We start from the raw sequence: 11717 nt of genomic DNA on the forward strand, positions 1-11717 counted from the left end.
ATTTAATTCAATGTTTTCCCTGGTTAGATTTTGATCAGATTTTGATCTATGACTGACTATGTCTTCATTTTTTTGTTTGCTTCAGGAGGTGTTTTTCTCTTACTCTGGGTTTTGAAAGAACTTATTTTCTGTTATCTGGAGCAGGAACTAGATCATCATCAGTAGCAGTTGTTCTGGTCTATTTTCTTTTTTACATGGTGCCTGGTATGTCTTTTGATTATTGTTTATGCAGCCCATTCCAATGTCTAATCACACTTTATGTGAATAAATTCTTCTTGATATCCTAACTCGTCCTAATATTCCTGTTCTCCCTTTTCTGCTCTTTTAGCTATGTTGATTTCTCTTGAGGATTTGCCCATGATTCACAGTGGGGAGAAAAAAGCTGGTGCCAGCCATGAACACATTCCAGGTCTTTATTATAGGATTGAGGAATTTAGTAAATACCAGAGCTGAAGTTAGTGCACGGAGCTCTGCATCACCCACCAGGCATATGTGTGTAATGCTATGATAATTGCATGATCAGGATCTGTTTAATAAAATACTGTATAGCATTGTGAGGCTGTTTTTCTATAACTGTAAAATAACTAGTTCCTATGATGCATCATGCAGATGTGTGCTGGAAAGAATATCTGCAATTTTAAATCTTACCAGTGTAAATATAATACAGTTGAAAGTAGAAAATATACACAGAGGAAAAGGCAAATGCTAATAGTCAGGGGGATCATTAATACTTCAGGGATCCAACTCATGTAACTAAATCAAAAGACTGATTTCCTTAGGCCATTTCCACAGCGTATGTAGAGACTCCTTCACAGGACATTTTGCAGTGTTTCAGGAGTTCCTTCAAGCAAATCTGTCTCAAGGAGCCTCTCTCTGTTTACTGTAGGATAGGATCTGCCTCCTACATCCCACTCTTGCTTACTGTAGACATTTGAAAACAGGTGATGTGTATATAGCTACTTATCACACATTTTGCTCATCGGGGCTGTAGGGGCATGTTAGTAAGCTGAATTTCAGAGGAAGCTTTGAACAACAGTAATGCAGTATGTTTTCAGATATTTAAGGGAGTTTCCATAAAGTGTAAGGTGTAAGACAGAAAAAGGCACAAGAGGTTTGTTTGAAAATACACCATGTGGGTGTGAGAGGAGCTGGAAACTGGACTCTTGACACTGATTGGCAAGTGGGAGATAGGAAGGGAAGAGATACAAGAAGCATCTCTGAATTTTATTTTTTTTATCAGTAAAAAACTGAGGTTTTTAAAGTGTCTTAGCCAAACACAACATAATAACCAAATTAGACAGTATGATCTAATGGTCTTTTCAGCTTTGTGTTTTATGAAGATTGGCCTGACTTCAAACATGAGCAAACCACAGCTGTCTTCCTGACAAAGATTAAGGAGCAATAGGTGTGGTGGTGATAAACAAGGATGGACCTTGGAAGTGAAGACAAGTGGTAAATGCTGCAGAAGTAGCCAAGGAGAGCTGTGGAGACAGTGATGTGTTCTCTGAGTGATTGACTAGGAAAGGGTCTTTGCAGCAGTTCTCTGAGTGAATGTGTGTGATATTAGGCTGTGTTTGTCAAAAGCAGAGAGAAAAAATGTTGCTGAATCAAAAAGCAGAGAGCAAAATCTTGCTGAATCAAAACATCATCATGATGATGATGATTAACCTGATTGAATACTTTAGCTGATTGGGAGGATTAAGAAAAATACCGTCTTGGAAATGTTGCATTGAAAGTATCTGCAAATTATGAATATGAATCTTGGGATTTGGAGTATCTTTGGGATGTAAGGTGATGCTAGAGTTATGTGTCTGAGCAATAGGCAGGATGATGGTGTAGCTGTGCAGCTTTGTGTGTGTCACCAACAGTTAAGTCATTCATAGGAAAGACTGTAAAGATCTGTCCTCAAATATAGTTGTATTATTTATTATTTGACATTCTGCACTCCTACAACTGCTTCCCACATAATACTGCTTAGAATATTTCCCCACCTGCCACAAAGGACTGGACATTAATTGTTGAGTTAGATTTGTAATGTCACAGTAGGGTGCCTAGCATGAAAAGATGGATTTTGTATTTGCTGGGAAGGCACTGGTCTTTTCATTTGGTTTATAGTAATGGAGAACACAGATACAGTAATTTCCTTACAATTAAATTATGGAGTCAAGTCTTCTCATAACAATACTCCATAGTATTTCAGTAGTAATTAATTTATTCTGTTCCTTATTCTGATTCTGCCTGATGGTATAAGAATTCCCCCCAGGAGGAGGAAGCTTTCAGTTTGCTTGAGAATCTTATAGCCAGGTCCCATACCAGCCACAGTTATCTTTTCCTTCCCCCTTCAGCATGTACCAGAGCTCACAGGTTGAGAAAGGACAGAGGAAATACATCTGTTCTTGGCTAACTTTCCAGTGGTGTGTAGTTGTATGGACTTGCTAGCAAACTGGTGTGAATTAGAATTTTTTCTAGGCTTTTCTGATTTAAACCAGAGATGAGGAAGCTTTAGTTTCAAGGAGGCATAACCTGAAGAAAACATACAAACAGTTGCTTTTTTGTTGTTGTTTTTCAATAAATTTCTGCCAGGTTCTGCCAGATTCTGGAAATCTAAACTGTTAATGTATGTTTGCAAGAGCAAAAAAAAGGTTGTCTTAGGTGTCAAGTTGTTAGATGTCCAGATTAAAAAGATAAAGCTTCAGGAAAAGAAATTAAAACCTGCCTTTCTTCGGAAATGTAACTCTGACAAGGAATTTGATATTAATAGCCCATCAACAGTTTCAGGTTGTTCAAAGAAAGAGCAGTGGTAGCCAGGTAAGGGGCAGTAAATTACTCTCTGCTTACTAAAAATTTGTGAAATCATAAATTCATTGAGCAAACACACCCCACAGGCACAGTGGGCTCTGGGACTGGAACCTCTGCCTGAGCAAAGCTGGGCCCTGCTGGCTGCATCTTCCCCCCAAGTCTCTGTGTGCCTGCAGAGTGACCCCAGGTTTGAGGCTGTAACTCTCTGGAGATAAAATAACCAAAATCTGACACTATAGCTGAAGCCCAGTGTTATAGATTCTTTACCATGTGCCAGTTTCAGATATACATGTGGGATTGAACTGGGAATTCAGTATTAAAATGGGAGTAAAGATTTTGGTATCTGTCCTGAGCTAACACCAGTTCTAAAAAGACAAGCACATTTCTTTTGCTCACAAATTTTTGAGATCTCATATGCCTTGCATATCTGTGTTTCCTTATATATATATGTGGTCTAAGTCAGTGTGTCATCTTGGCAAAAAGGGCTTTTTCATGTCCATGTGCATGGAAAACTTTGTATATAATATTATTTTTTTCCTATGTAGAAATAATAGCAGTTTGAGTCCTTATCTCTCCATGAGTGCTATAGGCAAATGAATGTCTCAGTGAATTTAAGATGTTCATGTCCTTGTATATCTTGAGTTAATTTTTAAATTTGTTAATTTTTTTATGTAAAGGATCTTGCTGCATCTTAAGCCATCCTGTAGGAGATACAACAGTAAGCAGAGATTGTTGATTGTCATGAACACTTTTTTGGGTAGAAGTTGTATTTCTATTGATTTGTCTAGTCACATGCTGATCTCTGAAAGTATAACTGTGCTCTAGTAATAGGAAGAATGGTGTCGTGCTCCTGGACAATTCATTCTGTCCTTGGTCTGGCTGTCTCCAAGAGGTCATGGTCGTGAAGGCACAAGGTGCAGTGGTGCAGACATTTACAGGCATGGTGAATTGGCCACTATGACATCCCAAGCTGAGAGAGATAGCCTTAGGTAGGGAGGAAGCATGGGCCCCTTCCTGGGGTGGATGAGAAGTGCTGCTGTGGAAGTTTGGATGACAGCTCTCCACTGTGTAGCCATGTGCTTGTGCCACCATAAATCTGATATCTGTAGTGTCTTCACTGCTGCTGTCACACACTCCTGTTGTGTTAAATTTCCTGTTGTGTCTGTATTTCAGTGGGAAAACCTCATTATGAGGTAGGCATTTTTTTTGCTACAGTCTCTTTTCTCATTAGCAGTTGTATGATACTAGGTGTGTGCTGCCATGGAGTTTCACAGAAACCTTAGGGAGACACACTGCTAGAACTTCTCACAACCTTCAGATAGGCTTAACAATGACACTTCTCATAGAAATATTATTTACTTTCTGTCAGTTTTATAGTGTTTTAAAATATGGGGAGATTGTCTTATTTTAGTTTTGGCCATTGTGTTACTAAGAGGCTGAAAATCTACATGAAGAGCTGATGAAGATAAATACATTGCCTTTATTGATTTTAGACCACTCTCTTTTATTAAAAATAATAAAACAAATTACATATAACAACAAAAAAGCAGCAGCACACAGGAGGTGAGCAAACACACTGCAGGTACTTGTGTTTGCCTGAAGGGGAATGCGCTGTGATCAATTAATGCTCTATAAATCTCTTGGTGTAAGAGATCACTGTTGCCTTTGCTGTAGCTGCAGCATTTTAGGGTAAAAATAGAGATCTTGTCTGGTCTAGCCACTCAGATTATTTTTCTGTGATTTGTTTGGTGTCTCTTTAATTAGAGGAGTGTGCTGTGTTACCTGATTTCATTCTTTTTCTTTCTACATATTTAGGTCCTAGTGTCCTGCAACTGGATTTGTTCAAATGGATCTTGATAGCCTGGGGGCCTGACAAAGTTCATGGGACACTCTGGTGACTGCAAGTTCTTACTCTGAAGATCTGATTGTAGGCCTGAACCAAAATTTCTGTTTTGTTCTCCTGTCTATTTGCTTCTTAAATGATGAAAGTTATGCTTTAAAATGGTGTTGTCTTTGAGTCTTATGCACATCCACTTTAGCAGTGTTCAGACACTATGTGCTTGGGATGTTTTCAGACATTGTTAAAATATTTCTGTTCTGTTGTGTGCCTAAACCTCGCGATTGCTCTGAATATTGTGTTAGGTTTTTACATGTAGTGGTTTTCTACCTAAAATGGAGGAGACTGTCACCTGGGTTTTCAATCATTGTGGTATTTCTCTTAACTCAGATTTTTAAGTCACAGTAACTGTTGAAACTGTTCAGGTTATTTTTAAGGATGTAGGTAGATTTGTTTATTTTTTGCTGGACACAAAGTATAATTTATTTTGCAAACTTGGCAGCCTAGTATTACTGAAAGCTTTCAGTATGATGATACTCTGATGTAATAAAATAAGTAGGAAAAGACATTACCTTTTACTAGCTCTACTGTTACTTTTCTATTCTTGTGACTGTGGTTACACAACACACATCTGAGAGTGAAGATTATTTTTATTTATATGAGCCACTGAATACCTTGCTGTTCCCTGTCCTATTCCATGTTGCAGCTTCACTGAATAGTAAAGTTATAGCCCTGATAGAAGCTGTATAAAGGACTTTGAAAAAACACAAATAGAGTGTGAGAGGAAAAATAGATGTATTCTATGTTAGTATTTATATTGTAATACTTTTAAAGCAAGTATATAGCAGTATACAATATTTAAGAGATTAAAAGATCCAAAACTTTCTTTGTATATAGAGAATCAATTTTTTTGTTTTTGTAGGCTTATTATAATGATATTAAGGAGCTTCACAGTATTTGATGAATTTTTGCATATTCCCAGAACAGAAGAGCACCATTGTCCTGTTAGACCAAGGAGAAAACTGAGCCACTTGTTTAGTCAGTAGTAAAAGTCAATGATATTAAATGGATTCTCCTGCCTTTTAACCTTGTGCCACTGGCTCCATTTTTCCCTCAAGACCCAAACCTTCCATTATCATCATCTGCTTTGCATTTCTACGTGAAAGGCCCAAGGTGTTTCTGTTTGGACTCTCAGAAAATGAGGAAGAAGAGGTTGGTTGGCCATCTGCCAAGGTGTGAGGTCTGACTTGCTCCTTGCTCACGGGGGCTGCTGGTGTAGCAGAGGCAGAAGTGAGTGTTCTGTGTGGCATTCAACTGCCTTAACCACATGCCCATCGCTCTCTTCCTGTAGTTGTGTCTTGTTCTCAGCATAACTCCTAAAGACAACACGTATACCAACCAATAAATAATCTAATTTGATGCACAGCCCTGATTCACTTCCTGAGCTGTGTCCTGCACACACAGAGCAGTCCTGTGGAAAAACGCAGCACAGTGCACGAGGCCAAAGAGTAAGGCTGTTAAGTGTTTAAACTTTGCAATGAAGCAGTGTTCTTTTAATGTCACTTATTATAGCTATAGCTCAAATTGTTTTTAACAAAGAGAAAAATGAAAGCTTTCAGAACTGATTGTAACTGATTCCCTGTCTAGCTTGTGAATGTGACTATCCAGCCCAGTGAAACACCATCAACATCAGCTGATGGAAGGAGGCTGGCCACCTCCAGGGAGGAAGGGAAGCAAAAAGGATGGGTGCTTAACACCATGGGTATATCCAATTTGCTTCCAAGTCTCAGGGACTATTTGTAGTGTTGACCCCAGCTCTTTAGCTTTTGTTTTCTCTTCAGCATTCCCACCCCCAAAAATTAGCTCCTCCAGAGCTTCCCAGCGCAATAGATGTTGGGGGTGTTGCTGTAGTCTGCTAATAATTTAAATGAGGAAACAGAAATCAAAAGTGGGCTTTTCTCCTATGTTTTCCTATTGAAAAATAAGAGGAGATACTCCCAGTTCTCTCCACAGTGAATTTCAGGGGCTTTTCTTCTGATCCTTGATCTCACAAAAACTTTAATAATAGAAAATGCTGCTCTTGGCTTACCCCTTTAATCTTCTTCCCAGTCAAATTGTAGTGACTTGCTGTGTTTGCAGGCTACCAAGGATGATGTGTAGGCTCCAATGCCAGGGCAATTGGGTTGGGAACACAAGCTCATCTTGTTATCTTTTATGTTAGAATTTGGTAGCATATTCAGTTTTTTTCAGGGAAACCTTGCCAGACCATGGTCTGAGTTTCTGTTTCTGTTAATGTCTGCTTTATCTATGCATGGTGCTTGAGATCTGGTCACCAAGCCTAGTGATTTGCTATGAGGAAAACAAAACAATCTCCTACTTTGCTTTTGCATGTTTTTCTCTGGGATATGCAGTCTTTTCTCACAAGTAATGCAGCAAGTTCCTGTAAAAAGAACAGGTAGGAATACTGTTAGGGAAAATTTGGTCAACCCATTAATTGAAATTTATAAAAACCAAAATATTTGCAAAAGTATTCACTGGCATTTTGTTGTAAAATAAAAATGAAAACCCTGATTTTAGTACTGATTTATTTTTTTTTTTAAATAAGGATCAGTCTTCAACATTTCATAGCTGTGGAGAAATGGTGGGAATGGGACAAAACAGTCTTGATACGAAGAATCACCTTAAGTCTTAAGGTATCATGAAACCATGGCCTGAAATTGCTGCCTATCATATCAGATAATATAATCACTGATTTATTATGTTACTTCATCTTACTTGCTTTTTGTAATCTTCTGGCAGGGATCACAGTTTTTTCTGTGCTTTGGGTGTCTTCTTTTGGTTTGGGGCTGTGGTTTTTTTACCAGCACCTAACAGATCAGAGTCCTGATTCATGATTTGGCTTCCAGGTACTAAGATAATACAAGTAGTAATCATGCCTGCTGCTAAAAATTTTCTACCTTATTTCATTTGCATTTGTTTGCCTTCAGCTTCCAGTCATTGATTCTTGTTATGCCTTCTCCGATGGATTAAAGAGCTCTTTAGGACTCGCGATTTTCTCCCCAGGAAGGTGCTTTTAACCTGTAATCAAGTTACTTCTCAGTATTACTTTTTTTTTGTTTGTTTGATTTAAGAAAAAGCTAAACAGACTGAGCTTTTTAGGGTTATCATTATTTAGGGTTTTCTCCCTAAATAATGGGGTTTTAGGGTTCTCAATTTTTCATATTCCTGGATGATTTTTGTGGCTCTTTTCTATCCATAAAACTGTGTGTTACTAGTCACATACACAGAAATAAAATTACTTCTCTAGTTCCTCTTGTGTTAGTATGGTTAGGAATTGATGTTATTGCAAGGTCAGATTAAAAAAACCCTAATATGACTTCTACACATCTGAATGTTATAGTTATTAGAGGACAGAAAAGGATGGATGATTTAAAAAAAAATAAATAATATTTTTAAGTGATCCACAAATCAGCAAGAGTGGGTGTGCAGGAGGGATGCCAAAAGTATTTTGTCTAGGTTCTTAAGGAGCTAGAAGTGAAAATAAACATAATAATTTTAATTGTAAAACAAAATAAAACATCAAAAATTAAGTGTTGTGTTTAGTATAGTAATATATACTTGCAGAAATTTTGTAGGATCAAATGAAAAATGATTGTTATTAACAAACACTGTTGTGGGTCACTGGAAATAGAGGCTGTAAATGGACGTGAATATACATATCCCTTACATCTATTTAATCCCATAAGTAGTCACTTGCTTATATTTGGAAACCCAAGAAGTTATGTGATCTGTTATACTGAAATAGAAGAAATAACATAGTATTAGGAATTCCTTTTGTTATATAAGTTGTCAGCATTAAGTCATATAAAAGATCAAACAATCAAAATCTAGAGCTTCAAAGAGGCTCTTGAAAATTTTACTGCTTCAGTATTTCTTTCCAAAGGGATGGCTATTTATTTTGATTTGCATCCATACTTTAGGACAAGGTTAAATTAAGTTTATAGGAAGGAGTCTAATCAGATGCCTGTCTGGTCAAAACACCTCTGTCTAATGTTGTGTCTGACAAAACTTTGATGTCACAGCCTTGACTTCCTGTCCAAACTGACTTTTGATTTTGAAAAGAACGTGGCTTTCCATTTGACAGCATTCCCTCCGTGAAATTCAGGGCATATTCCACAAGGATCTTCATTTGTTTCAGCAAGATGAAAGTTCATGGTAATATGGTAAATGGGGGAGACATGAAATTTAAAGTAATGCAAAAGACTTAGAATCTTCTAAAATTCATGAAAAAGAAGTAAAGGTGAACGAGAACTGAATAGAAAGCCAAATGGCCTCTAGTTAAGAAAGTACTAAGCTAAATAGATTTAGACTACAAGTTTGTGTGTGTTAACTAAAAAGTTATTACTAAGATTTTGGTAACACAATTTCTTGGGGTAGAAATTCTCCCCCTGCAATGATGAGCTCACAGAGCCCTTTTCAGAGCAGCCATCTGCTGTTGGAAAAGGCAAGAGAAGTGGGCATTCCCTTGGATGCTTTTTGGTATCACAGGCTTCATGTAAAGTATGTTGTATCTTACATCCTAGGTTGCCTCAGTTTCTTCTCCTAAGTCTCAGATATCTTGGAATAAAACAGTTAAATAAAAGGAGATAATGTAATTGGAAAGAGGATAGTAGAAGAAAAGGACGATTATGACAGAAGCTGGAGACAATTCCATGAGAATGTTAGCATGACTTCTTTTCTCTGAACAGCCAACTAAGAGGTGATCCTCCTTTCTGAACCAGTAATAAATTGCTATGGCTGCATGTAATGGTAGGTGTTTGACCAATGCAGCACTCAGTGCAGTGCAGGACATACTAGAAAACCATTTTGAAAGTAGGGGGACGGGGGGGTGTGGCAGAAAATTATTAAATAATGCTACTGATGATTATTTGGTGAGCAGGTACAGCTGCCAGAATGCATTTATCTTTGCACTAGTGGAGCAAGTGGAGGAGTGTGGACAAAATAAGAGAAGAAAAAGGGGGCAGAAAGGAGAGAGATGGAGAAAGGATAAGAATTCTTTGAGGCTGCTTCTGCTCTTCCAGGATGTGTTCTTTGCCATCCCTAGTGAGTGGTATATGCTGATAACTTGTAGTACTTTTAATCTTCCTTTAGCACCGTATCTCTGTGGGAAGGTAGCAGGTTTATGAAGTTCTGAGTATGTGGACAGCCCCTCGAATGAATGAGAAACTCCATTGCATTGTAAGGGATGAGACAGACACTAGTCAATGACACCCATGTACACTTGGCTGTATTCAGCAAAGGGGTAAGGCTGTCCTGTCAAACTGTGCAAGTTCCCCTTTTGAAGCTGTGAGCAAATGGTTGTTTCCTCCAGCAGTTCCTGCAACTGCTTGTATGCAGTCTACATTCACAGTATGTCCTGGGTAGTTACTAGATAGAGTGATGTGTGCTGCTGTTTCTTTGGATATCAGCATCCCATAAATTCACATTAATTTTTTAGTTTGTGGAAATAAGACTGTACTAGGATTTCTAATATCGGGGACTGTGTTGGCGTTGAGGTGTCATCTTCATATCCTGAAGCAGATGGTTTAGTCTGTGTTGCAGTCCCGCATAAAGGGCCAGAGTAGAGGTCAGGTGATGTTTATATATAGTGTATTTTCAGAAAACATGTAGATAAGGAAGTAGTAGCTCTGTCCCAGGACTGTACCTAGCTCTAGGAATCTTTCCAGTTTGACGTGGAGCATCGAGGTCTGTCTGAAGGAGTCCTGGCTGTGAGAGAGCATGTCCTGTTGAATCTTCTGGGCTGGATAAAATAGGAAGGAGGGGCATCTCAGGTATTTTTTCCTTCATCACCTTAGGCCTGGTTGTATTCTGCCTGTTCAGGTGTAGAAGTCTAACAGTGGTGTCAGGATCAGAAGCTTCCCTGCCTCTAGACTGGAGTGAGGGAGACAGAGTACTAACACCTTTAGAGCAGTGTCTGTGAAGATGGACAGCAGCATTTTGGGTTTATTAGAAGCAGCTGATAACTCTTACCTCAGTGGTAGGCTTGAGTGTACAATACATAAATGATCTGGAGATTTTGGAGGGGACTGAATATTTGATGCCATGTTTCCAGAAAGTTGAAGAGATAAGTGGATGTTGCACTGCATGTTGTGTTCTCAGCAAAGCAAGTATCTCAGCAGGTCAGCGATTTCAGAAATAGTGCAGTCCTGAAAGAACATTTTTTGAACTCCTTTTTGCTGTTGAAGCTGAACACAGTTCCATCTGTCTGAAACTGCACATTGAGAGCTTCACAGAGGCACTTAAAGAAGTTATGTACTTATGCATAAGGAATAAGATGCTGAAGGAATCATATTTCATAAGAGTAAATCTATTAATCTTACCATAAAATGGTTACTTTCTGTACACATATTCACTTTAAAAAATGTTCATGGTATACTGCTCATCAGAGGAAAAGTCCATACTGATGAATCTTCACCATCTTTCTGAGCTGAACATTGTGGGTATATGTTTTTGCTATGAGAATCTATTTACTTAAAACTTTTCCATACATCTGCTAATATCTGCTAATTCCACAAAAAGTGTACAAATTTTCATTTTACCCAATTTGTGGATAAAAGCTCTATGTAACTACTGACCCTGATTTAAGAATGTATCAGCTCTAGAAACGATGGAATTGTCTTCAGGGCTCACATGTCAACAAAAATCAGCTGGTTCGCACGTGAAGCTTGGCGAGGAAAACGCTGCAGCGGCACTGGCGCCGTCCCTGCTCCCTGCCTGCCTCTCCCAGACCCGCTGCCTTTATTCAGCCGAGGTTTCCTTGCCTGCCTGCCACTGCTCCACAGTTAGCCCTTACACACCTGGGTCAGCCAGCCACTCATCCGTGGGGAGTGGACAAAAAGCCACTTGAAACCCTGCTCACTGATACAGGAGGGACAGCAGCCTCCCCAGATTACTTGATGCAATGTCCAGAGAGAAAAACTTGAGCAAGTCCAGAGAGAAAGGTAAAGCAAATCAGGTTCCGTGCACTGGTACTGTTTGCAGACATGCTGATTCTCATTCCTTTGAACCAAAACTTTCTCTT

At 38.7% G+C, this 11717-nt stretch overlaps 1 protein-coding gene across 1 annotated transcript in view; it reads left to right on the forward strand.

The window, feature by feature from the left end:
• The window catches only part of LOC111923091 (uncharacterized), a 34621-nt gene extending 27414 nt beyond the window's left edge, over positions 1-7207 (forward strand). Inside the window, exon 6 of the mRNA XM_086883791.1 lies at positions 4615-7207. The gene's annotated coding sequence lies outside the window, so the exon portion shown is untranslated. The remainder of the gene's footprint in view (positions 1-4614) is intronic.
• Positions 7208-11717: the final 4510 nt, after the last annotated feature.

The sequence above is a fragment of the Cyanistes caeruleus genome, chromosome 3 (assembly GCF_971803275.1).
Source record: "Cyanistes caeruleus chromosome 3, bCyaCae1.hap1.1, whole genome shotgun sequence".
Lineage (NCBI taxonomy): Eukaryota > Metazoa > Chordata > Aves > Passeriformes > Paridae > Cyanistes > Cyanistes caeruleus.